The sequence below is a fragment of the Cygnus olor genome, chromosome 17 (genome assembly GCF_009769625.2).
Source record: "Cygnus olor isolate bCygOlo1 chromosome 17, bCygOlo1.pri.v2, whole genome shotgun sequence".
Classification (NCBI taxonomy): Eukaryota; Metazoa; Chordata; class Aves; order Anseriformes; family Anatidae; genus Cygnus; species Cygnus olor.
This window is the reverse complement of record NC_049185.1, coordinates 1118145-1144387: the sequence shown is the minus strand read 5'-3', so window position 1 is coordinate 1144387 and position 26243 is coordinate 1118145.

Below are 26243 nucleotides of genomic sequence, written 5' to 3'. Positions count from 1 at the left end.
AAGCAGAAAAGATGGGAAACCAAGAAGACAAAATCTGAAATCACAGTCAAAAAAAAACACAAACAACTTCTTGTGTGTTTGGAATGTTGTGAATTTAGTCATAATACAGTTAAAACAAGCAAACAAACAAACAAAAAACCTGCTTTCCAAAGTGGACAAGTCAATGTAAAGTAAGAGTTAGAGTTATATATAGGGATAAAGAGCAGTCAGGCATTGGAACGGGTTGCCCAGGGAGGTGATGGCGTCACCATCCCTGGGGGTGTTTAAGGAAAGGCTGGATGTGATACTTAGGGACATGGTTTAGTGGGTGATAGTGGTGGTAGGGGGATGGTTGGACCAGATGATCTTGGAGCTCTTTTCCAACCTTAATGATTCTGTGATTCTATGATCAGAGCTCACCATGGCTTGGAGGTGTCTTTCTGTTTAGATTTTATTCCCAGCAGAAATTATTGCCAAATTTTCTGTAAGCTTGTATTTTCAGATCCGTGATTATTTCACATTTGTAAAGTTGGTCTTAAGCTCCATTTTCTAGCAGAAGAAATCACTTCTGACAAAAAATGAAGCAGCCCATTAATTAGTTGTCTCTAATTCTCTTAAGCTTGTTGCTGTAATTAATGTCTAATTTTGTGAAGTATGCTTAAACTGGAATTGTTCCATGTTTAATCACTAATATGTCCTATTAGATAAAGTTAATGCAACTGTCTTGAAATGGCAAATAGAGGCTGTGAGGCCTTTCTTTAAGGGAGTATAAATAAACTTAATAGAAAACACGCAGTCTGAAATGCGGATAGAATAATATCAATATCATTAGAAATTGCCTTTTAAAGGCTTTTGTGAACATCAGTTGTTGGGCTTAATGGCTAATTACAAAGACATGCATTTGTATACTCCAATGCACAGCACCGTGGTTTCTGAGCAGAGGCTCACCATCTCCCTTGTCCAGGCTTCCCTGGGATGGACACAAGCACTGCAATCACCCCAGATCTGGACGGCGCATACAGAGGGCTCTGAAAGGCCAGGAGGGGGACATTCTGTGGGGACAGATCTGGCTCTGGCAGGGTGCTGGCTGTGAGCGCCACCCCCCAAAGTCAGCCCAAGTCCCCTTCCAGCCAGTGAGCAATTTTCCATTCATCAGAGCAGTGGGGCCTGGGGCTTAAGTTTTGTACTTTATTGTGAACCGTCAGCTGCTGGCCAAGGCATTGACCTGCTTCCTCTGGCAATAGCAAGAAGTCAGGAGAAGGGACTTCAGTCTCCAACCTGTACCCAGCTGTGACTGCTGCCAGCATCACCATTGCTCGGCACTAACTTGTGATGGCCAGACAGGAGTGCAGTGGCATACACTGGCCACTTTCAGTGCTTTCTGTCTTAATCTTGGTGCATTGTGGCACCAGCAAGGAACAGGTAAAGAACACCTCATCTCAGATATTCCACAATCACCAGTCTTAATTGTTCTGTTGCTGTTTTCTGAAGCTTTTCTTATTTCCACCAAAACTGATTTCTTCACCATTTAGCTCATTTTTGATGTGCCGCTTAGTTTCCATCTTCCAGCATGTCATCTTCCAAACTGATGCATCTTTGTATATAAAGATATCAAATGTCTGTGTCATGGTTTCTGTAGGCTAGAAGAACCCACATGCTCTCTCAGTCTGCCACGTCTCACAGGGCAGGGGACGTAACTCAAGGGCATTGACCATTTGTGGATGAAGAGTGTGTGCCTTCAGAAGACATGCAGCCTAGTGCACACACCAAGAGACAAGTAAATTACCATGTGGCCAGAGAGTGTGTTCCCAGGTTTTCTTAGCATTCCTGATGGTGGTATTTCAGTTTTAATCTGGATTAGCCTGGTTTCAGGTTTTTCCTACTGGATCTTAATCTGCCCTTGCTTGCTGACTTCAGAGCTTCACTAACTGAACCCTTTCCTGCAGGTAAATCCATGATTAATATCTGTTCTGTCTTTCCCCTTTATATATTGTGTTCCTTTAGCCTGTTCCCAGCAGGACTGTTGCACTGCTACATGTCTTACTGCTCTACCACTCCACCTGAGACTTCCCAGGCCTCATGACTTTATTTTTCTTGGTTTGGTACAGCACCTTTTCCCCAGCTTTGGATTGGGCATGGGCTGCAACATCTTCTTAGAGTCCACTATTGATATCTGTCTTGGTTTCAGGTAGGATAGAGTTAATTTTCCTCCTAGTAGCTGGTATGGTGCTGTGTTTTGGATTTAGGGTGGGAATAATGTTGATAACACACTGATGTTTTATTTGTTGCAGAGCAGTGCTTACACTAAGCCAGGGACTTTTCAGCTTCTCACTCTGTCCTGCCAGCGGGCAGGCTGGGGGTGCAGCAGGAGCTGGGAGGGGACAGACCCAGGACAGCTGACCCAACTGGCCAAAGGGGTATTCCACACCATAGGACATCATGCTGAACAATTAATATGGGGTGGCTGGCTGGGGTGGGGGGGACCAGCTGCTCGGGGATAGGCTGGGCATTGGTCAGCGGGTGGTGAGCAATTGCATTGTGCATCAATTGCTTTGTATATGTTATTAGTATTACTATTATCATTATTATTATTTCTGTTTCTTTTCTGTCCTATTAAACTGCCTTTATCTCAACTCACAAGCTGTATTTTTTTCTGATTCTCTCCCCTGTTCCACTGGGGAGGGGAGGGGGCAGGGACAGTGAGTGAATGCCTATGTGGTGCTGAGCTGCTGGCCAGGTTATACCACAACAGTCCTTTTGGTTCATGGATGGTAGCAAGTGTCCCATGGGGGTGGTTACAGCAATGGAAGCAGAGCAACCGGCAGTGCAGAGGCAAATCCATCTGGACTGCTGCATTGTGGCAAGATATTGCTGCCCGGGTGGAGAACCTGGTTGTAAAGGTACGCCATGTAGATGCTCACATAGTGAAGAATCGGACCGCTGAAGAACATCAAAATAAACTGCAGGTGGATCAGGCTGCTAATTGAAGAGGCTCAGGTGGACTTGGACTGGCAACATATGGGTGAATTATTTATAGCTCAATGGGCCCATGACACCTCAGGCCATCAAGGTAGAGATGCAACATACAGATGGGCTCGTGATCGAGGGGTGGACCTGACCGTGGACACTATTGCACAGGCTATTCATGATTGTGAAATGTGCTGCAATCAAGCAAGCCAAGTGGTTAAAGCCTCTTTGGTATGGAGGACAATGGCTGAAATATCAATATGGGGAGGCCTGGCAGATTGATTACATCACACTCCCTCAAACCCACAACGGCAAGTGCCACATACTTACAATGGTGGAAGCAACCATCGGATGGCTGGAAACATATCCTGTGCCCCATGCCACTGCCTGGAACACTGTCCTGGGCCTTGAAAAGCAAGTCCTATGGTGACATGGCACCCCAGAAAGAATTGAGTGAGACAATGGGACTCATTTCTGAAACAATCTTATAGACTTATAGGTCAAAGAGCATGGTATTGACTGTGTATATCATATCCCCTATCAAGCACCAACCTCCAGGAAAATCGAGTGATATAATGGACTGTTAAAGACTGCACTGAAGGCAATGGGTGCACAGCAATATCCCAAAGATCTGACTATGAATATTAGCAGTTAGGATTTTCAGGAACGTGAAGGCAGAGACCAAAATTCTTCCTGCAGCTAGATTTTCTTTACCAGAAATATCAAAGCATTATATTCAAAATCAAAATTTTAAAGCAAGAAACAAGAAATGATTGTGTTTTTCTTCCCTTGAGCACGTTCACTCTCAGATTGTGATCTAGGGAAGCTTGGTGTCTTTCCTAGGAATATATCTCCAATATCTCTGTCATACTGTTCACTCAAACCTGACTCTCTTCAGAGGGTTTGTCTTTGATGACCCTGCCATCAGTGGTGGCTCTGGCACTGGTCACCTGCCCCTGCAGCGGGCTCCTTGGGGTGGCAGTGGGGGTCTGCCCCCCAAGGTCCCTGGGCCTCATCCCAGCGATCTCCTCTCTAACTCCTAACAGAGCTGTGGGGCCCACATATCACCCACTGACATTACCAAGGAATGCTTTTTCTTCCATAATTTTCCCCATTTCTTCTCCAGCACTGCAGCTGTTGACATTTTGCCATGAAGGTGTTGAGAGATTTCTTCAGGTGATGGAAATAATTATTTTTTGTGTATAATCTGCCTTTTTATTATTTAATTGCATTGAACATAGTGAAACCCTCCTTTTTGCTGACTCCCAGGTGTATTTTTGATATATTTTTTCAAACTGCCTCGCCCAGTTTTATTAAGCACAAAAAGATGAACTGTAAAACCCCTGAAACATGCCTCGGAGCTTTTATGCTGTAAATGTGAATACTGGCAGGTAGCTTGTGGGATTTGCTTGGGCCTAATCACTGGTTTGGGGGTTTCCTCTTTTTTTGCAAAGCTTGAAGGCACACAACATTTGACGAGTCTCACCGGACAGTTTCCCAGGCATGAAGAAACAGGACACTTGGTTGAACATGAATCAGTGATACTCGCGGCACTTACTTTGAATAGCAAGAATGTGCACAGCGAATATGCATGAGTTCAGCTTCTCAACACAGCAAGGAAGGCTGTTAAAGGTTATTGCCAGCAGAAACATCCCAGGATGCATATTTAACATCCCTTCATTATTTTGAAAGCTGTGTTCATGTAGAAGCTAGAAGTTTCATAAAATGTATTTAAATTTTTGATATTCAATTTATTTTAAATCTCCTGTCTGGTGCCTGTAATCTGACTTAGCACAATACATAAGCCAGTTTGGTGCAACCTCTTTCCCATCCTGCCTGCACCCCATACTGTTGAGAAGGCTGAGTATGGGGTTTTTACCTACATGAATGCAAAGAAGATAGATCAGCAGCAGAGGGAGGAGGGATGAGAGGGATGAGGGGGAGATGGGGTCCATATTCTTGATGCTGCACTGTTGCTGGTAAAAAAGGTTCCTCCCTCTGTTAAAATTCAAGCCAGAAGTGTTCTTGTTTTTCCATGTGTGTATTGAATAATTCTCCTGCATATGCACAGAAAATCTTGGAAGAGAGGTTGCTGGGTGGGCAGGTACTAGTCCTGCCCCGCTGGTGTGCTGGTGCTGTGGGAGAGAGGAGGTGTAAGGACTGGGCTCAGGCTGGTGCCGCGGGGAACAGCGGGATTGTGTGGCCTTGGTCACAGCATCCAGCCATGAGGTTCTGCTGCCACAGCTTGACATGGAGAGCTTCCCACCAGTTGGCTTTGCCCTTTGCTGGGACCAGTGTGTTGCGATTTCAGGGTGCAGACCTCACTCCACCATTCTCCACAAAGCTCAGAGAGCAGGAAGGTTTATGCTTTTGGTCCTGCGGCCATCTAGCATTCCTGTTGTAGCTAATGCAAGTCTGCAAATCAGAATCGTTATTTCAAGCATGTCTCTCCAAATGAGAATAATTATTTCAAGTATCTTCTGTGGGGTTTAATAATTAGTTTTAAACTAATACATACCCAATAAACTGTAACAACATAATTACTTAAAGTTTGTTGTGGCTTCCTACGAGATCATTCCCAAGAATCCCTAATCACTTTTGATTGTTTTGAATCTGCTTTGCTGCTTCCAGCACAACAAGCTGATGTAAAACAACCTGGAAAAGCAAAAAGCCAGGAGATGCTGATGATAGTTGAAACCCAGCTGAACACAGTCCTGGGCTACCTACTCTCGCTGACCCTGCTTGAGCAGGGAGGTTGGACTCCATGGTCTCTGCAGGTCCCTTCTGGCCTCACATATTCTGTGATGTGAAATGAGCTTCCCTCTTTTTACTGTCTTGAGGCTTTACTTGGTGCCAAAAGTTACTGAGAGCTAACAACCTGACAGAGGATGGGTCTTCTCCCTTATCCTGGTATGCTGCTGGTGAAATTAATTAATTATTAAGCCAACAGTATCTTATGTCGAATGTTTCTTAGTAAGGAGGGAAACAGGTTCCACCTCCAGCATGCCAAAGCTATCTGTATCTCTTACATTAATTAACATGTTGCTTATGTCATACAATAACAATAGCTTTCCCTACTCCTAATCATAATGGATCATTATAGATGCAAGGTGGCTTATCGGTATTTTCATCTCTTTCTTTCCTTTCTGGTTCAAGTCTTTACATATTGATACCACAGTTAGGCCAGGGGAGGAGCACCCCTCCTATGGCCCCTGTCAGACTCTGAGCATCCACAAATTTTGCAAAACAACTGCTACCATAGTGAAAAACAAAACAAACAAACAAAAACACCTGTTGATCTGGGCAGGTAATTGACACCATGGCAAAGGCTTCTCAGTGGGGCAGACAAATATATCTGCAAATGTCAGAGGGGACACCAGACAAGAGCTATAGTGGTTGTTGGGAAGACCAAATGCCATAACAGCTGGGCCATAGCAAAAATAATGGTAGTGGATGCTCTTTAGAGCACAATCAGACAAACATCACCCGAGTTCAGTCACCCTGATCTGGCATAGCTAGCACCCCACCCTCGGAACACAGGGCTATTGAGGACAGGATCCTGCGCATCTCGCAAATGACATTTGCTTTTCACATCAAAGCAGACATACCACCAGAATCAATGTATTTTTGTTGCTGTTCTCATTTCTAAAAGTCAAACTGGAAAAGATGAAAAACGTGGTGCTGCCACATGAGAGACAAGCAGCAGGGAGTCATGTCTCTGCACTCTGTCTAGGAAGCTTTCCCAGTTGTAGAAGGAATTACACATTAAGACTCTGATCTTAGCTGAAAAAGCGTATGACTTTAGCATGTGTGTGAAACTGCCACATTTTCTACATAAACTATTGTCAGCAAAGAACTGTTTAACTGTGGTTGATGCAGTGATGGAGAACAGGCCATGCTCATGGACACTAATAATGATGGGAGTGGTGTCTTTCTGTATCACTATCACACTTGGTCTATGGTATTCATTGTTGGACTGGAAAACTACAAGCATACAAGCATGTGCAGAAGATCGAGCAACTTCTCGAAATGATGCACTGTGGTGGATATCCTGTTAAGATGAACAGTTGGCATATGCTGACAGGATTGTGCCATGAGACAGTGCAGGAGTGGGCACCAGCTGGAGCATGTGTACAAACCAAAGTGTGCACTGTCTTTCTAAAAACCACACAGTCATTGTGGAAGTGCTGTTACAATTTGTGATGGTTAAGGAGACCTGCTTGGACTATTCAGTATGGAGGACTGTTTGGTTTGGGACTCCTTGCAAAAAGTTGCTCTGGTTTGTCCTTGTTTGGTTCAATGACTTCGTCAGGAGCAATGCAGGATCCTCCATGCAGCAGGGGCTATGCCAACACTTCACATGCAAAAACTGGCTGGTGAGTCCTCCTAGATGCTGAGAATGGTTGAACATGTAAGATTTAACCATGAACTCTGCTTAATAGCTTTATGGCTTTGAAGGCCTTAGAGGCCATGTTTCTTCTTTGATAATAAGAAGGGTAAGAGCTAGCTGAAAAAAAACATCCAGCTGAAATTGTGAAATGGATGTTTGTTTGTTTAAGACAGTATTTGTTACGGTGATGAAATGGCATGAATTGGTAACCTCTACAGCCGCAAAAGTTGTGAACGACCTGCTCAGTACTGAGTCCGCTCATTCAGAGGGAAACCGAGAAATTCAGCCTCCCTTAATGTTGTGCTGGTCATTGATGTTCCTGGTACGGGGTTGATTATTATTTTTTTTTCCTACCCACTCCAATTCATGTCATTAGCATAAGAAAGATGTGACAATAGCCCTACTTATACTTCAGTGATCCCAGGTCTCCTACTTCAGCTCTTCCACATGTCACAGAGGATGCTATTGCGGGAAGAACAGGCTCTCTGCTGGTGCACTGGGAATTGGAAGAAAATATTTTTAGGGCCCAAGGAAACAAAGAAGGTTGATGGTTGACCTAGAAGTTTAAGACAGTCTACTCTGCTTGCCCATTTCTGGAAATCATTTGCAGGAGGACAACTGAGAGGACAGGTGACATCAGTGACATCCAAAACCAGAAGACTTTATAAGATGAGGACTAAACCAAACAATAGGCAGGAATCACTTGAAAGAGCACAGCAAGGCTGCAGCAAGCTTTGGGAAGTGGGTGGCAAAAGGAGCACAAAAGCAGTGTGGGAGCACTTAGGAGAAAAAAGGTCTGGCATTCGAGAGAGAGAAAAAAAAAAAAACATCAAACCAGCATTTACTGAGAATTGTTTTCTCAATTAAATTATTTAGCTTTTCATTAGCTTAATTTTACTTGTTTTTCTTCATTTTTTGTTGCTTTGAGTAATAAAAACACTCTATTTAATAAAGTTGTCATGTTCTAAAACCCCAAGACCTCTGAAGTTCTGATTTAATTTCTTTAATTAATCCCTAACCCCTCTCCCCACCCCCATCCTTTTGATAGGAGAAGGCATTTTTTCAGCCCCCCATGGTTTCAGATGCAACATTGCAGGCACCAAAAACCTGTTTGGGATGAGATCAGGGAGGTAGAAGGAGACCACAGAGGGGTGCACAGGAAAGGCTGTGGAGGTCAACACCTTGCTTTTCTGAAAGACTCTGTGTGCTCTGAGATGAAGGTAAATGACTGGAGCCTGTTTTAGCTCCCAGCCCAGTAACTGCACCTGGGGGCTATATCTGGCTTAAGGCTGGGGTCCTGATCCAGTGATGAGGATGTATTTCTATGGAATCCTCAGCAGATCCTGTCATTACAGGACTTGCTTTTAAAACAGAGCGTTTCACTTCTCCAGTGTGTAGCTTGGATCTCCACATGTTTGCATGGGCTCCACATGTCAGCATGGCTCAGGGGCAGCAGAACTGCAGAAGGGGTTGGGAAGGAGCAACCCGGGCTGGCATCGCTGCCACGTCCCCCTTCTTATGGGTTCATTTGAGGAGGAGCAGGGGGAGAACCTGCTATAGGTGCTGACCCCACTGAGTCCCAACAGCTGGTGTGCTCCTCATCTTCAGGGCAATCACTAATGCTCACGAAACACGTCAGGAATGTGTAATGGGTTAGCAGATTCGCATCGGTTTGCTGGAGAAGTGCTGGGTATTTGACAGAGAGGCAGGTGCAGGGACTATTCTGCATACCTTCACGTTGCAAATACCCAGCCACCCAGATGTGTCCCAGACAGCAGTCAGCCAACACAGCCTGAACTGGCTGCTCACAGCTACCAGGGGAACAGCTGAGGACAATGCATGGCATTGCTGACGGATTCACGTTAGAGATGGAACACGAAGCTGGGGCATTGTATGGATGCATGCCACAGTAGGGCTTGGCAAGGAGCTGTGGCACACTGCAAAGGTGGTGTGAGCAGCCTAAAATGCTTTTAGAAACAGGGTAATACGTGGCACACTCAACATGCATTTTTATGTGAAAACTTTTTTCCTGTAATGCTTATACCCTAATGTATTGCACACAGGGCTCTGAGAAAGTCAACTGGATATTAATTAACCCAATAATGTCCATGAGAGAAAGCAGACATGCAGGCATCAAATTATTTTGAGATCTATTGGGAGAATTATAATGAACTGCATGAGGTCTACAGCCCTGGATCTGGCATAGCAGAAGTAACATTAATATTCTCTTTGTAAAAGACAGAAGGGTCGTGAGGCTCAGAAGGAATACACTGCACACCCTGTCAGCACTGAGACACTGGGCTCATCTTTGCTAAGACAGGCAGCTCCCAGCATGATTATAACAAAGAGGTAAGTTGGTACTGTCAACATTTTCATTCGTCTTGCTTTATCTGCTGTTCACCAGGCTTGAGTCCAATTAAAAATAATAATAATAATCATAATAATGTTGCCTTTGTTTTCTTTGTCAGAGTTTCTTGGCACTTCAAATTGTATGTAACATCTTGGAAAATGCATAGGTTTGGTCTGGAGTGGACAGAAGACACTGGAGATTCCCTGCCCCACATCAGCCTTCATGGGGGCTGTGGACCCCAGGGGCAAACAGTGGTTAGAAGGGTCTGGTCCTGAACAGGCTGTGCTTCCTCAAGGATGGGTAAGTGGAAATCCACAGAGGAATGTGTTGGGCATGTCAGTGTGAGCTGGAAGTAACCTCACTGGTACATATAAAGCATTCTCATCTCTTTGGGCGTAGGATCAGACTGGTAACAGCAGAGAGAAACAAAGAGAGCCTGACCTATGTTTTTTACGGCGTGGACCTGGGTCTGTGTTCAGCCCTGACTCTTGTCCATTGCATTCCCACCTGCTCTTCCATCTCCTTTCCCTCTGCTCCCTCCCAACTATGATATCAAGTGATCTTTTGGGAAAGCCCTCTCCTGGTGGTGAGGAAGCCCATGAATCGCAGAGCAGCATGATAAATGCTCCTGCCAATTACTTGCTATCCTTTGTAATATTTAAATTATTTCTAAAATTATAATGTCCTTGGGGAAGAAAAGAAACTGTGTTCCACTAAGTAATATCTTATTAATCAGATTCTATATGGCATGAAATGAATGACTGAAATCAAGTCCATCAGTTAGAGAGGATCATGAATGTCAGATTAGCTTAGTAATTATTGAAAGGCTCAGTAATATGGTTCTTGAATGGAGACATTGAAAATGACTTTCCTTCCTTTTAATCAGAGGTTTGTGCACCATGAGGGCTTTTTAGAAAGCGATTCCATGAGAAGGGCTGGTTTTGCCTCCACAGAAGAACACGGTGCCTGCTTTGTATGCAAGTCTGTGCTGGGGGAGCTTTGCAAGCTCCAGTCCAGGCAACCAGCTTGGTGCCCCAAACTGCTCTGGAGGTGCAGGATATGGCCAGCTGCAGCTTAGCGAGAGACAGGGTAGGTCAGATAGGTCACAAGAGCAGGTCCTGGGGGGGTAGCTGGCAGGAAATGCTCTGAGGCAGAAGCAGAGCAGAGATCTAAGCACCAGGCTTGGTGCCTTCAAAGTGCCCGGCAGGGAGGACTCAGCTGTTTGTTCTTCAGGCAGTAGCTCTGATCTGGGGCTCCGGGGTTGGCTTGTCTCTAGACAAGCATCAGAACAGCCAGGTGCAGCTTGATATCAGTGGGCTCGGAACAACAATTTTTTTCCCAGTCAGATCTGGAAAAAAGATTGGGCTTTTATTAGTACATCAAATTAAATGTGCTAAAAAAAATCGTTCTGGAAGAACTTGACAATGTTTTTTGGTTTTGGTCTAAAAAGGAAGAACTGAAAAGATATCTCACTAAATTTTGTGCATCCATTATTTGAAAAGGCAGAGGCTGACAAGGTATTGTTTTGAAAGGAATAAGTAAACCATTTTGTTGGGAAATGTTCCACTTTTCAAAGTTGATTAAAAACACAGATAAAGAAATCTTCACAGTTTGGTCTGGTTTTTCAAAAGGTATCAGCTGGCAGACAGAAAGATGCAAGCTCCCCACTGCTCTGAGGATTTGCCACTACATCAAGGCGAGTGTATTTCTTCCAGAAATGTGGGCCCAACACCCTCCAAGTGCATTTTTATGGTACCTGGAGTCTCACAACCTTGGGAAGAACAGCAGGGGTAGGAATACAGCTTGTTAATGCTGACTGTACTTTAAGATGTTAGTTGGGAGATTCATGAAGAAGAAAACTTGAACCCCAGATGGGATTACTGACAGCGGAGAGACTCCAACACCATCAGCTTATCTTGGTCCTTGGACTCATCCAGCTGCACAGACCTGCGCAGGGGAGCTTGGAGGGAATCAGGGCCAGCCCTTTGTTCTGCTGTAACACGGAGAAACAATCAATACTCAGTGCCTTGGTGCCAGCCCAGGGAACATGAGCCAGCCGAGTCCTAGGCTGCTAGTAAAATGATCTCCAAGTCAGACAAGAAAACAAGATTCAAGGAAAGGAGTTGAAATGCATATCAACGAAAGGTCATCTCAATGGATCCTTGCTGAGATGAATGTTCTTTAACTGAAAGAAAAACACGACGCTTCTGCCCAAGGGTGTTTTGCCCTGTGCAAAGACCACGTCGGCATAATCCAAGCCAAGCCCTTCACTAGCAGTGAAGGCTATGCTGAGAGAGGGAGCTGGGAGAATCTTATCAAGTAGAGATAGAGTGCTGACAGTATTAAATTAGTGGATGCTACTTAGTGTCTTTGCTAACTATTGTGCATTGTGCAAATTAATTAAAGCAAGATGCCTTGGGCCCCTTACCAACGTTAGTCTCTTGATAAGAGAGTAAGCCTATCTTAAGAAACTGGCAGAAACTGTCCTGCGGATGGACAAGAGCCAAGGAGCAACTGAGCTGCGCAAAGACAAGAGGTCAACTAGCGGTGACGAGGAAGAGACATCAACCTTCATCCCCGCGACCCCCGGCGACCACCACCAGGAGACACTGCGCAAGCGCAGATGGGAGGAGTTTATGGAAATGACTCCTTGGAACTAATTTTAATATGAAGCAGGGACAGGTTATGAATATGTATAGGCGTATTGTGAAACTTCATGCATATGTAACTCTTTACTGCATATAACCAAGGCAAGTTGCTGCATCGCGCGCGCATGATTTTGGTGGGACTACCCCCCCGTGCTGCCCAGCGCTGAATAAACATACCTACTTTACAATCTTACTGATTTACTTTACAATCTTACTGATTGTGGAGTCCGTTTTCCGCAAGTCAGTGCCAGTACTCCCAGGGGGTCAGACAGGGACCCTCCTGCAGTGCCTTCCTCAGAACAAGTTTCCTGTTCTATTCAGTGACAAAACCTGGCTAGGACTCCATTTCCCTTGCAAGCACTCAGCTCCCCATTCACCTGTTCATCTCACCATAGACGCCCAATTGCGGGATGCCCAATGGGGCTGGTCGCAGCTGGCTCCCTTCTGTCACCGCAGGGAGGCAGGTGTCTCCCTGTTAACAAAGGGGAACATCTCCCTGGATGCCTGTGGCAGGTACTGGACACATAGACTGCAAAGCTGCACCTCAAGGGCAAATTTGTGCTGTGCTGGTTGGGTCTGCGTGGAGGTGAACCAGCAGCCATGGCTGGCTCTGCTCTAAAGAGCCATCGCCAAACAAACAGCAGCAGCGACAGAACATTGGCCCTTTCTCCTCGTGTGGGAGAATGGGGAAGATCAGAAAAGTGAGTGTGAACAGGTCTTTACTCTTCTAATTAATTCTCAGCAAACTGTATTGAAATTGTGCCTTAGTGTGTTTATCGTTAAGACAATTATTTTAGGCTGACCTACTTTTCTCTGTTTCTTTAATAACATGGGCCACATCATTAGTTCTGTACACGGGCAGCAGAGAAAGAAAGCTAATTGGTAGCAACCTCTTTAAGAAATAAAGCAGCCTAATCATTTGCCTCCTCACGTTCTTCCATTACAGCTGAGGAACTGCAGAAGATGTTCACTGATTAGTCTGCTGAATTATGAATTAGGCTTCTGGTCCCAGTGCAGCTGTTTTCTCCATGTCATTCCTAGTGCTATATTTCCCCATCTGCTTATAAAACCAGGAGCTTGATCCTGCAATAAACACTTCAAATGCTTTTTTTAGAAGCTAATTAATTGTGTTGCATTTCTTGAACACATATAAATACCCTGGCTTGCATCAAATTAACAGTGCTAATTTCTCTACTCCGTGCCCAAACAATCCCTCCTACAGATGAACTGGAAAATAAAGAGGACTATATCAAATGATTTTTATGCTTCTGGTTCTTACTATTTTGATAGTTTCTGTGCACAGTGCAGAAGGGGTGTCATCAGAGCAGTTGTGTTCACAAACCGTGTTTACCACTCCCAAAGCTACTTAGATTATCTGTCCTCACAGGAGCCAAAATAGTGAAGCGACATTTGCAACTGGCTCACACCTAATGTTCCATCCTAGTCTCCAGTTGCTGCCTTGGCAGCTTGTCCATGCACACTGGAAAGGGTGAAGCTTGGCAGCTGTGAGCTGGATGCACAGCTTCAGGCGACGTGGCACTAACAGGGTACACTGAGGTCTGACTCCATGACGAGAGAGGCTGCATAAAAGTAACAGCTAAATAAGAGACTAGTTTAAATTAATGAGCCCTTTAAAGTATACAAGCCCCTGTCATTCAGTGTAATGACATGACAAATTGTATTTTATTGTTCATACTGATCTCACCCTGAACTAGCTCCACTTATGTGTTTGGGGTGGTATAGGAGGACATTGGACGTGTCACCCCGAGCGAGCCAGACCACTCTGTGCATCTGCGGTTTGGATGCCAACAGTATCTTGCATGTGCAAGGAAATGAGTTTGCTTTCCAAACTCACTTAGAGCTCACAGGAAGCCTCAGCACCCATGGTTAATGCCTTGACTTTTGCATCTTTAAGGAAGTTGCAGGAATGGATGTTGGAGGTTGAGCTTTCTCTCAGACAGCAAGTGTGCAGCTTTGGGTGGTGGGGGGGAAAAAGCCAGGAGAAACATGTTTGCTGGGTGGTGCGAAAGAGGCAGGCAAGACAGGAAATATCAGCCCTAGGCTCAGACATCTTGATGGAGGTGTCTTTTCGTGCATGAGTAGCCTAGGCTCTCCTCAGTCACCAGAGAGAGAGAGGTCCAGAGGGCTGTTGATCTAAGCCATAAAAGATGTTTCCTTTATGATGGACTGATTAATACCCTAAACATGTCAGTACTCGGGTCGCAAGAAGGGAATTGGGATGACTAGCTTATAGTGGAGATATCATAAACAGGTGAAAACAGTTCTGCTCCTTCTACTTAACCCATTTCACAAAGGGTTGTCTTATTTTTCCTTAGCCTGTCTACTTTATCTTTCTACTTCCCTCCATTTTGCTTTTTTTGAAGAGGACCGCTCAGAAACAAAAAGCCCCAAACCGTTTTTTTTTGCCCCTGGGAAGCCAGCACTGGAAGCGGTGGCCAAGAGCAGACATGCAGTCTCCACCCTTGCAGTTTTTAAGGCCAGACTGGACAAAGCCCTAAGCAAAGCCCTAAGCCCACATCTCACCTCATAGCTGACACTGCTTTGAGCAAGAGGTTGGGCTAGAAACCTCCTGAGATCCCTCTGAGGATTCTTTCAGCTTCTAGAAAATTGCCTAATGATCTGGAGATGAGCCTTCTTCTATGCCCATCACACTCCTGGTTGAGCTTGTCACCATCTTGGCCTACCAGTTTTTTGGACATGGTGACCTCCAGTTCACACAAGCAATGGGCAGGTGTCCAGCATGAGGAGGAAAGAAGCAGGCTGGTATTTTTGGGTAGTGACTGGAATTGTTTCTATCAGTTTGATGCTATGCTGTTATAGGTTTCTTTTGTATTTTTGTTGCTGAATTTTGGTAGTTTTTTTTTGTTTGTTTGTTTGTTTGTTTGTTTTTTCTGTTGCTAGCATTAAAGTATTCAGGGGTGGTCTTCCCAGAGATTGGGAGTTTTCTTTTAATATATGCCTTTTAATGATCTACATGTAACTCAATCAATCAGTTAAGCTCAAGGATGAAGGCAAAGTCCTGTCTGGCAACAGTCTTAGTTGCATTTCTGCTCTTTCGCTAGGGCTACAAAGCCTCAGATTTATGGTTTTAAATTTGTAAATACTTCTTCTAAACCCAATAAATGAAAGTAGCCCCTGGTGTATCCTTGGCGTTCAAGACTGAACGAGCCCAATTAGCCTGTGAAGAGCTGTTCCCTGCAGAATAATTTCAGTGTTTGGGCCAGTCCATTGTGAAAATCATTTATGGCTGTACCTTATCATTGACGGTTTCTCATTCAATACAAGAAGCTCCAAAGGTGACTTGGTTTCTTGCCAGAACTTCTTTGTTGATTAACTCCTGTTCTCTCTTTCATCATCCTGCTTCTTCAACTGTTTTTTCAGGGGGAGAATAAATGTAGTTTTTAAAGATGAATGCTCATTTTGCTCCTTTTTTTTGTCTGTCTGTTTTCTACCTTCTCATGCTTGCTTTGTGTTTATTTAGTATTCTGGATGCATCTGTACATAACCAGCAGTGCATGAATGACAACGGCCCTCTGCATTAGCAATGGGTCCTAGTATTAACAACAAATGATGGTATCTGCATGAAATTTATACACTGCGTCCACTCTCCTGCTGCACTGTGTTACTGTGAACCTCACAAATACATTAGTCCAGCTAAAGTCAAAGCTTCAAAGGGAAGATACTTACTTCTTGTTGGGCTTTGCAGTTTGGAGGGAGGCAGCTGCTCCCTGTCACAGATATCCCCAGAATCCGCAGACAAGGGCTGACAGATGACCAGGTGGTGACACAGCATCCCATGCAGTTTCTTCTGCAGGTGAGAACTGCTTTGTCAACAACTGTGAGAAGTATCCCTTGTCTGAGAACTCAAACTTGAGAGCAGGCAAGGAAAACATCATTTTACTACTGGAATGGGCTCAGCTTGCTCATGTGGATGTAGGAATTTAAATTTCAGGCTGCAGGTAAGTGTCAGCACAACTTTTCCTTTGAAGCTACCAGTGGAGCTTTGCCAGGAACCAGTCTCCTCTTCAACCACATATGAAAACAGAAAAGCTTTGCAGTGCAGATAATGGAGGACAGCACCAAAGCTCTACACAAGAGCTGAGCGGGAGTAATAGTAATCGCACCCATGGCTACAGGTTGTATTTGTGCTGGGAGGGACGGTCACAGCAGGCGGTGCAGAGGTGGTGCAGAGGTGGGATGTGCCCAGCCTCACGCTGGCTGCAGCATGGCTGTGTTTGTACTGCACGCGTGGAGCGGGACGGGGAGCGCCGACACACGGGGCAGAATGACCCCGTGGGGCAGGTCTCCACCGGACAGCGGCAGGCAGTCCTCTCATGGCCAACAGCAGGATCTCTCCTTGGGAAGCATTCAGGTTTGAACGCAGAAGCAAGCCACCATGTTCCAGCATTTCTTTTGGACAGATCTGCTTGGCCCTCACCACTCTGTCAAGGGCTGCAAAGTCATAAAAAGACTGTGCTTTCCTACCTAAAAAGTCCAGCAAATAAATCAACCTAGTAGTGAGAAATACTTCTTTAAATCATGAATCCAAAGCACACATCTGAAGAGTTTAAACAAAGCAAAAAGCAGAAAACCATGAAGCCCTCTGTGGCTTCTCTTGGCATGCCATGGCAGCCACCTTTTTCTGGCTCTGGTTCCCAGCGGTGGTACCGGTGACCAGGCTGGGTATCCTGTGCTACGGCTGCTCTGGGCAGCAGGAGCAGCACCTCTGGCTGCCCAAGTTAACCCTCCAGCATTCATCCTCCAGACAGGTATCCATGATGTGTAAGACCAATGACTTTATCACTGACGAAAACCTGCTCCTGGGCGGCATCACCACCCTGTGTTTTTGTGGCTGCTTTTCCCCAGCCTCGCCCCAAGAGAGGTGTGGGCATCCCTCCTTCTGGACACACCAAACTCAGATATTTCCAAAGGGGATACAAATGCCACACTCTCTCCAGTGTAAACTGTCTCCAAGCTGACATGCACAGGGGATCTGGGCCACTCCGTGCCTCTCCAAAATATCCCTCCTTGGGACACTTGCCCTCTTCCCCGAGAAGCCTTGGGAGCTGCGGACTATGCTTCTCCAGACCCGAACACGGGGAAAACAGCTCTGCGCTCTCAGCATTGCAGGTTATAGGGCTGCACGATGACTTTAAGGACAATTGAAGTCAGGGAAGCCTACTACATGTGACAATTACTTAACTTCCAGTGATGAGGAGAAGAAGGTGGCTACCAGCAGCCTTTTCTTCTCCAGATACATTTTAAAAGGAAAAGTCACAGCTGCATTTTATGAAGAGCCTGAGCCGATAGACGGACTGGGAACCATGAGGAGGAACAGCTAATTCTGGTGTTACCACATGGCTAAGGTCTACAGAAGTGTGCAGTTTGTCATTAGCATCTGTGAAGTGTCCTGGTGGACCTGGGCCTGAGCTGCCCCAGCGAGAAGGCATGTCGGTGGGGTGAATGCTGGAAGCTGAGCCACTTGCAGGGCTAGACAGAAGTTTAAAAAGAAGTTTAAAAAGGATCTTGAAGAACCGCATGGTTTCAGCCACGGGCTTCTAAATCTAACTAGCTCCTATTTTAAGTGCCCCTGTCAGATTTGCCTACAACATTTTTTCAGACTGGGAGTCTGTAGAGAGAGCATGGATGTGAATACAAATATTGTGATACCTTCCCTGAAATCCGCATGTCTCAGCTGTATGCCCTGTCTTAGAGCAGCGCAATTTGGAGGCGAGAATCTGCATTTGCATGACAGCTCTGCCCTTCTCCTATTGAAAATTTGTTTTGCTGCAAGAAGGGTACTTGGTCTGGTTTGAAAATGGGGTGACTTTGAGCCAAATGAGACACTGTGATGTGCTCCAGGCATGGATGGCTTTGTGGAATTAGTAAGGTGAGAATGACAAAAATAGCCTGTGATATTTTGACATCAGAAGCTTTCTGAGAGCTGTCACACCACTCGTCTCTTCTGTTGAGTCAGTCACACATTGCAGCTATGTTGCTCCCTGCAGTGCTCACTGATTCAATCTGTAATAAAACCTGGGGAAGTGATCAGTGGCCGCTGAGTGGAGCAAATGTCAGTCGGACCCACCAAATCATGCATCTTTCTGTCTCCTCCGGAAAGTCATGATCTCAGCTGGACAATGCTTATGGACAGCAGACAGGCTTGCTGGTGTCAGGCAGTGTTTGAAGTCTCTTGACCAAAATGCTGAGAAATGGTCAGAGTGTTTAAGAGGTGAGTGGCACGTTCAAGCACTTAGAGGTGTGTGAATCAGAGTGCCCAAAGGCTGATACAACCTGCTGGTTCACTGAAGCCAAGGATGTTGTGTCCTAGTGACATGCAAAGACAAGTATTCATTAGCTCATTATATCACGTCCCCAGTGCTAAAGATTTGCAGGGAGATGTGAGTTTATGCAGACTTTCTGCAAAACCAAAGATTACATTGCATGCTGGAGTTTATGACATGCACCACAGCTACCCTAAAGACCTCAGCCTTTTCTTCACTCCTCCTTTCTTGCTGATCCCCATGATTTCTGTCTCAGGATGTGACCCAGTTCCCTTGAAAGTGGACAAGGGCCCTGTGCTTTTGGCATCTTTGCACAGACATCTGCCTTCGCTGCTGGACTGGACACCCAGCATCATGGTAGTGCTCTGCACTGGGGCTCTGAGTGAGACTTTGCCTCAGTTCACTTTCCTTGGATCAAATGTCTTTCAGTGCTGAGTGTCTCCATGGGGCTGGCAGCCTTCCTTGACATTATATCATGCAGTAGACAGCACTGTTGCAGAGCCAGGGCCAGACCCTCAGCCAGGGTCCTTGAGTCTCTTCCCTTTCCCTGTCTTTTAGTGAACAAGGAAAAGTGATCTGATGTGAGCAGTGGTCCAGACACAGGAGAGAAGCTGGTAATGGGATCCCTTAACTGGCTGTCAAAAGGGATTACTTATTTGTGTGGCCAAGGACTGAGGAAAGATCATTATTATATATTTTTTTTTAACCAGGGTTCTGTAACAACTCATGGGAGTTGCAGTTTTACTCCTCTTTATGTTATTTGATTGCCTTCCCACCTCTAGAGAGAGCTGCAGGGGACATAAATTGTACAGTTTCCATTTCACTAAGGGTGCAGTACCATGTCCACAATGAACGGACAGATCCGAGATTGTTTGCTGAAGAGATATTTAAAGGTAAAACAATTACCAACCCATCAACAATAAGAGGTTTCCTCACCACATTCCCATCCCATAATACTCAGCTCAGAGTAGGAAGGGTCACAAAAACCCATCACTCATCGCAATAACCCTAACAAATAATTTTCTAGGAGTAATGGGATGAAAATGAGAGAAGGGATGGTTAAGCTGCCTGCCAGGGAAGCTCTCCCTAGAGATCAATTTTACAGGGGAAGAAGTTCCAGAATGGAGATGATTGAAACTTCAGTAGTTCGGAGATGATCTGGGAAAATAATGGAGTTATCATGTCAGTGACCAAGCCAAAAAATCCACCTAAGTTTGCTTTCGAAGGAATTTTTGTTCTTCTTGTTGAAAGCAGATGATATGGGGAAAAAAAAAAGAAAATATAATTCGTTTTGGGTCAGTCAGGAATGTTTCCATTAAGAGGCAGATAAATACTGCGCTTTATTTTTTGGCTATTTGCCCAGTTCATGTACATTTTGCTCTTTTGATTCTGGCCCCTATTACATTGCAAAGATGCAATTTAATTTAAAAGAAAAGAAAAAAAAAAAGAAGACAAAATTAAAGTGTTCCTGCATTTCCATAGCACAGCATTTTTGTTTTAAAAGTGTCTAAATGGAACACTTGTGTATTTTCTATTTCATCCATTTCTTTATGCACAGAGCACTAGTTGAATTTGGTCAAAAATCAAAGAAGTCTCATTCACTCTGAATCTCACTTTATTAATTGCATCTTATTTATTTTTTGGTCTTGCTTTACCTGAGGTAAAGCTTAAAACGAGAGGAGCTTAAAACGAGACAGAAGCTAACAGAAAGCTCCAGACCACCAAAGAAAAAGAAGAAAGGAAGACACAAGAAAGAAAATGAGATGGGATTTTTCTTCCACTCATCATATGACCTGCTGAGCACATGCTGTAAGCTGGTGCAGCATGGAATGAGTCAGATGTCAGCAGTGGGGACAACTGGAAATGTTTTACAGTCCAATGGCATGAATACTGCAACCTCGGTGGAAATGATTTATTTTTTACAGTGTAACTGTGATGACCCAGAGTTAATCAAATGGAAGTAACATTTATCCCAACCTAACCTTAGCTGCCTAAAAATTCAGTGTCCAATCTACACCACTAGTAAAGGGAAGCCTCACACTGTGGCTCATCCTGCCTGTGCTGGCTGCCCATGATAGCGCGTGCAGAGCCCTCTCCCCCCCAGCCTCCCTCTCTGTCCTGGTTTCAGTTAGGACAGAGTTAATTTTCCTCCTAGTAGCTGGCAGGGTGCTATGTTTTGGATTAGAATGAGAAGAGCGCTGATAACATGCTGATGTTTTAATTGTTGTAGAGCAGTGCTTACACCAAGCCAGGGACTTTTCAGCTTCTCGCTCTGTCCTGCTAGCGAGCAGGCTAGGGATGCAGCAGGAGCTGGGAGGGGACAGACCCAGGACAGCTGACCCAAACTGGCCAAAGGGGTACTCCATACCATCTGACGTCATGCTGAACAATATATAGGGGTGGCTAGCCGGGGTGGAGGGGGGGCCGGCTGCTCAGGGATAGGCTGGGCATCGGTCAACGGGTGGTGAGCAATTGCATTGTGCATCACTTATTTCGTACACATTATTACTATTAATACTATTAGTATTATTATTATTGTTGTTATTCTTTTCCCTGTCTTAATAAACTGTCTTTATCTCAACTCACAGACTTCACTTTCCCGTTTCTCTCCCCCATCCCGGAGAGGGAGGGGGGAGGGTGAGCGAACGGCTGTGTGGTGTTTGACTGCCAGCCGGGCTAAACCACAACACTCTCTTAAAACAAACATCTTGGCTTAGCCTGCAGAAAGTTGGAAACACTTAGTCCCCTGCAAACACAGCAACAGACATATGCTAATTATTTTTCACGAAATATATTTTTTTCATAAATTTTATTTTCAGTGTTTGCAGCTTGGGCTCTTTCCCAAATAAAGCAGCCAGTGATTGAGCCTGGGTTTATTGCTTCCACAATCCAAATTACAGCTATTATCGCCATCTACAACCTGCAATTATCCTCAGCTTGCACATTTCATTTCTTGATCGAAACATACTTTGCACTGATGAAAGGTGATAGACTGGCAGCCTCGGAAAGCACTGTCTTCTCTTTGAACAACAGATGCAAAGCCAGCGAGTAGAATTGCAGCCCCTGCTCCAGGCCCCTCTCTCACTTCTTAAGCTGCAGCTGTGGGACTGCTCCCCAGCACCCAGGGACACAGAAGTTGTCCTGGTAGGAGGCGGTCGCTGGTGCCTCTCAGTGCTCCGCTGAAGGTCAGGGCTCCCCGGTTTCTTCTGCCTTACTCTGCCCTTGTGTAGGGCTCAGGGAAGCTGCCGTTTCTTGCACTTCTCAGGGTCCTGCCACGTTACCCAGCCCTTGTGCTGCCTCAGCAGGTATTTTTTCCTCTACCATGGGGTTTGATTTATCCATCCCTAAAGATAAGATCTCCAAACTGCCAGCCTGGAGATTTCGGCCAAGCTAAGGCTCTGTGCAGCTGGTTTTCCTGGGAGATACTCTCTATTCCACCCAGTAACCACATCCAGGCAAAGTTTCTCCAGGTTGAGAGCCATCCAGTAGGACTAAATGGACTGTTCAGACGCAGAAATTGTATCTGCATCCACTACATGTACCAATACCAATTGCAGAGCACTTCAGCTGAGGTCCCACACCTTCCAGAAGCACGTGAGGTATCATTTGTGAACGCTATATCTTCACTGTGGGACAGGAGGCTCTTCCCACAACAGCTGGCTTTCTGACCTGCACAGAAACACACATGTGCACGTATTTCTGGCCAGAAAATCTGACGCAGTAATAGGGTTGCTCTGAGAACAGTAATATGACTTTTTAAAAAAGCTTGATCAAAAGCTCCCGTACTCATACAGCAAAATGCACTCCAGTCAAGCACAGTGGGACAGAGGTCTGAAATGCAAGTGCAGGTTCTCCTTTTAGCAGCTAGGGAAATGCAGCGTTGACTGCCTCCCTTAGGATTCACTCTGAAAAAAAAAAAAAAAAAAAAATCACTCCCAGTATGTTTCTCCATAAGCTGTGTTTTCAGAAGTTTTTTGCTGTTCTGTCCCAACCTTTTTCTGTAAAGTAGGGTGTCTGGAGGAATCCTCAGCATGTTCCCTTTGAGCCCAGCACCCATCCTGCACTTAGCACATGTAAAGTTTTCACAGAGCCTTGGTTAGCAGAATTGGGCAGCAATTAACAAAATGTTGGTGGGACTGGACAACGTTGCTGAGGTGGGGAGTGGGATTACTGGAATCTCGACAGGCACTGCCGTGCAGTGTAAGAGCCCAGGGTGAGTGCTGAGGAACGTGACAGCAGAGCTCCTGCCCACTTGGGGGGGACACACTGTGCTGCTGCATGCCAAGCCCACAGCTCTGCTGAGCCGAGCTGTGGCTGATATGTGGGCCAGCTTGGTCTCAGTACCCCGTCTGCCCATTTTTCTGCAGCTGTCGTGCTATGGACTGAGTTAATGCAGCCTTGGCATATTTTTCGGATGGAGGTGGGAAGGAGCCATAGACAAGGAGATCACAAGTTGCAGACGAGGGAAAGCTGCTGAGCCAAGTAACACTCAGCAGATGCTTCTGTGACTCTGCAATATAGTCCCTGAGAGCGCCTCCCTGTCATTTTGGAGAATGGCATCATTTCCATTAGCTGCCATTGTCTGCTGTTATTATGCATGTAACGTCAATGCTGCAGTCCCAGAGACCTCAGTGTAGGTGTATTTGCTGTCTCAGATGTTTTGAGATTTTTTTTTTTGCCTAAAGACTTGGATAGGCGCATGAAATGTAGGTGTAAAATGCAAATCTGCATCCCTAGTTAGAAAAAGTATTAAAGGTTTTCTCAACTTCTCAGCTCACTGAAATGACACCTTCCCAAATGCCAGACCAGTCCTTTTGCAGAACTACCAAGATTTGGTGGTCCAACAACTGGAGTGTAACTCCAGTTATTTCAGTCACAGTGGGATGGGGGCGTCCTGGCCCCATGTCCAACGGTATTTTGGAGAAAAAACTGCCTGTTGTTAGTGCTAAAGTAACATCCTGCAGTAAGGACATCCCCCCAGGCATTCAGCCGTGCAAGCAAAATGAGTTTCATCCCTCAGCCTAAACTCTGAGTTATTTCTAGGGCACCAGATTCCACAAAATGAGAGAAAAGATGCTACTCCCTCCCTCCCAGCCACCTTTAGCCAAGGAGCTGCTTGAGAAGCAGTAAGAGCATTGTCTGGCAGGCAGGAGATGTGTCTTAGGATATTCTGAAGCAGAACAGAAAATAAATATCTAGGTTTCTTGCAGCCTTGGCTAGTGTTTCTGATTTAAGAAAAAAAAAAAAAAAAAGCTGATTAGTGTTAGCACTTGCTGCTATGCTTCTATTTTCACACCGCTCTCCCTGATGTCCCCCACATCCCTTTCCCTTAACGATGTTCAGGAAGGATTTGATGAGTCTTTCTTTGCAGATAATACAATTCATCTATCTAATGATAAGACAGGAGATATACTTGAGTCCTGTCTTCTGGTAGTAGGTGGACCAATGAAACAGCTCTACCTATCTTGACAGGACCATTAATGGTATCTGCTACTACAGGGGTTGAATTAAAACTTAATAGTAACAATTTTGGGCACTGGGCAAGTTTCTAAATTGAAATGGCACAGAGACTTGATGGACTGTCTTCATGAGGTTCAGTGACAACTCAGGAAAGTGAGCTTCAGAGGCAGAATGAACCAACCTAAAATGTTTTGCTCTAATCTGCATTTCAGAGTAACTGTTTTGTAGAAAGTCCTGTCCATTAAAAGTGAACTAGGAAAGAGTTTCAAGAAGATAAGCCGCTTCTTCTGCTTCAATTAGCAGGTTAAATTGCTCTCTCCAATTTAAGTCTACCTTTTGCTTAATTCAGAGCAGAGCTCTAAGCCGCTGGGGTGATCTGCCTCTCTGCTGAGTTTCTCTACCTGCAGGTGGATTTTGCTGCATGCCCTGACTGTGTTTCCTAAACCAAAACACTCACCTGGTAGATGAGGATGACCCTGCATCCCAGAGGGTCACGGCTGTGGAGGAGACATCCGCCTTCCATTTTCGTTCCAGTCAGTAAAACACAAGTGGAACAGATTCACCATGAAACATGGGGCTGAGACCCAGCTCCAGGCTACACTGAGAATGAATTTAAGAGGCTGTTGGGTGTAAAAAGATGTTTTGGAAACTTTGGTTTCCAAGCTGCAGGTGTTGTGGACATCCCATTTTTGCTCAAAATGGCCCAAACAGGAATGAAACTTTTTGTTTTTAATCACTGAAGTGGAATTGTTTCATTTTTCTTTTTGGCAAGAAAACGTGAAAAAAATCTGCTCTAGTTTGGATCAAATTGATTTTTTTTTCACTTTTAACTTGGTATTGAACTGAAAAAAATCAATTATTCACCCAGCCTTGCTCCCTACATGTGTCCAGGAGCAGAAATGGTTGTTTTTATTCAATAGCAGGTGCTCAGCAACTTGATCAAATGAATGCTGAGGTAAGAACAGGTCGCCCCGTTGCTTTACCTAACTCTTCCCATCTTACCTGCTGAAAACCCACCAGGGTTGCAGGTAGAGACCCCAAAGTGTTTCATTGCTTTGATGCTGTGCCTGGGCCATGCCTACCACACAGAGTGGTGTGGTGTATTGAGCTGATCTGGCTGGCAGTACGAACAAGGGCTTGGTTTGTGATCTTGATGGCAACCTGCTGGTGTGTTTCTAGTATATGCTTAATATCAACATAAATTTCTTTGGACACAGTAACCAGGGTCCCCTTGAGAAGCACTCTGATCATTGCTGCCACATATCTCATATAATGGTCTCCAAAGGAAGAATATTGTCACTAAATATGAAGTGCTAATGACCGTATTGCTGTGTCATAATAGAAGCTGAACAGAGAACAACTTTGTCAATGGCGTGGTTCCAAATCAACAGCTCCACTGGAAAGAAGTAGGTTGTTTAAGCAGCATACCGGTCTCAGCTGCTGCCATAAGAGACTGGTGGGTTGTTGTTTACTGACAGGTTTGTGGATAGAGCAGATATGGTCAGGTCAGCCAGCCCTGAGCAGCTGGGATTCGCTTGTTTTTTCTCCTTCCTTTTCCTCACATACGACATATCCTGTCTGAATGTTTCAGGCTTTCCTAATTCTGCTCTCTTGTGTAGCATCAGTGTTGGAAATATCTAGTCATTTCTTTCACAGCTGGCATGACACTAAATGTTTGTCTGTCCAGGAGGTGAATAGCTGTTCTTCTTAAGTCTCTCTGCATGTCACGTCATTGCAAGGTTGTGTTTTGCTAATATCACTGGAGAACAGTAAAAGTGCAGAGCTCTGGCAAAAAGCAGAATACTTATTCTTTTCCTTCTTTTCTCTTGAGACGACACAGTAAATGCAAAGGACCCAGAGGAGACCAGACTTTGACAGCATCAGAGGTTACCTGCTGAGCAGGTGATCTGAATCAGCAATTCCACAGGAGCTCCTGGTCCCTTTGGGTGCTGGCGGGGTGGGACTGGATGGCTTGAGTCTCCTCTGCACTGTGTTCTTCTCTATTGGATTTACAGCACATGAAAGACTGAGACTATGCCTCAGTCCCTCACAGGCTAATGATGATCCGAGGGAGGGTGAGAGACAAAGACCAGGCTAGAGCAGGTCTCCAAAATTGGGCCAAATCTGCCTCTAGTGGTGAACTC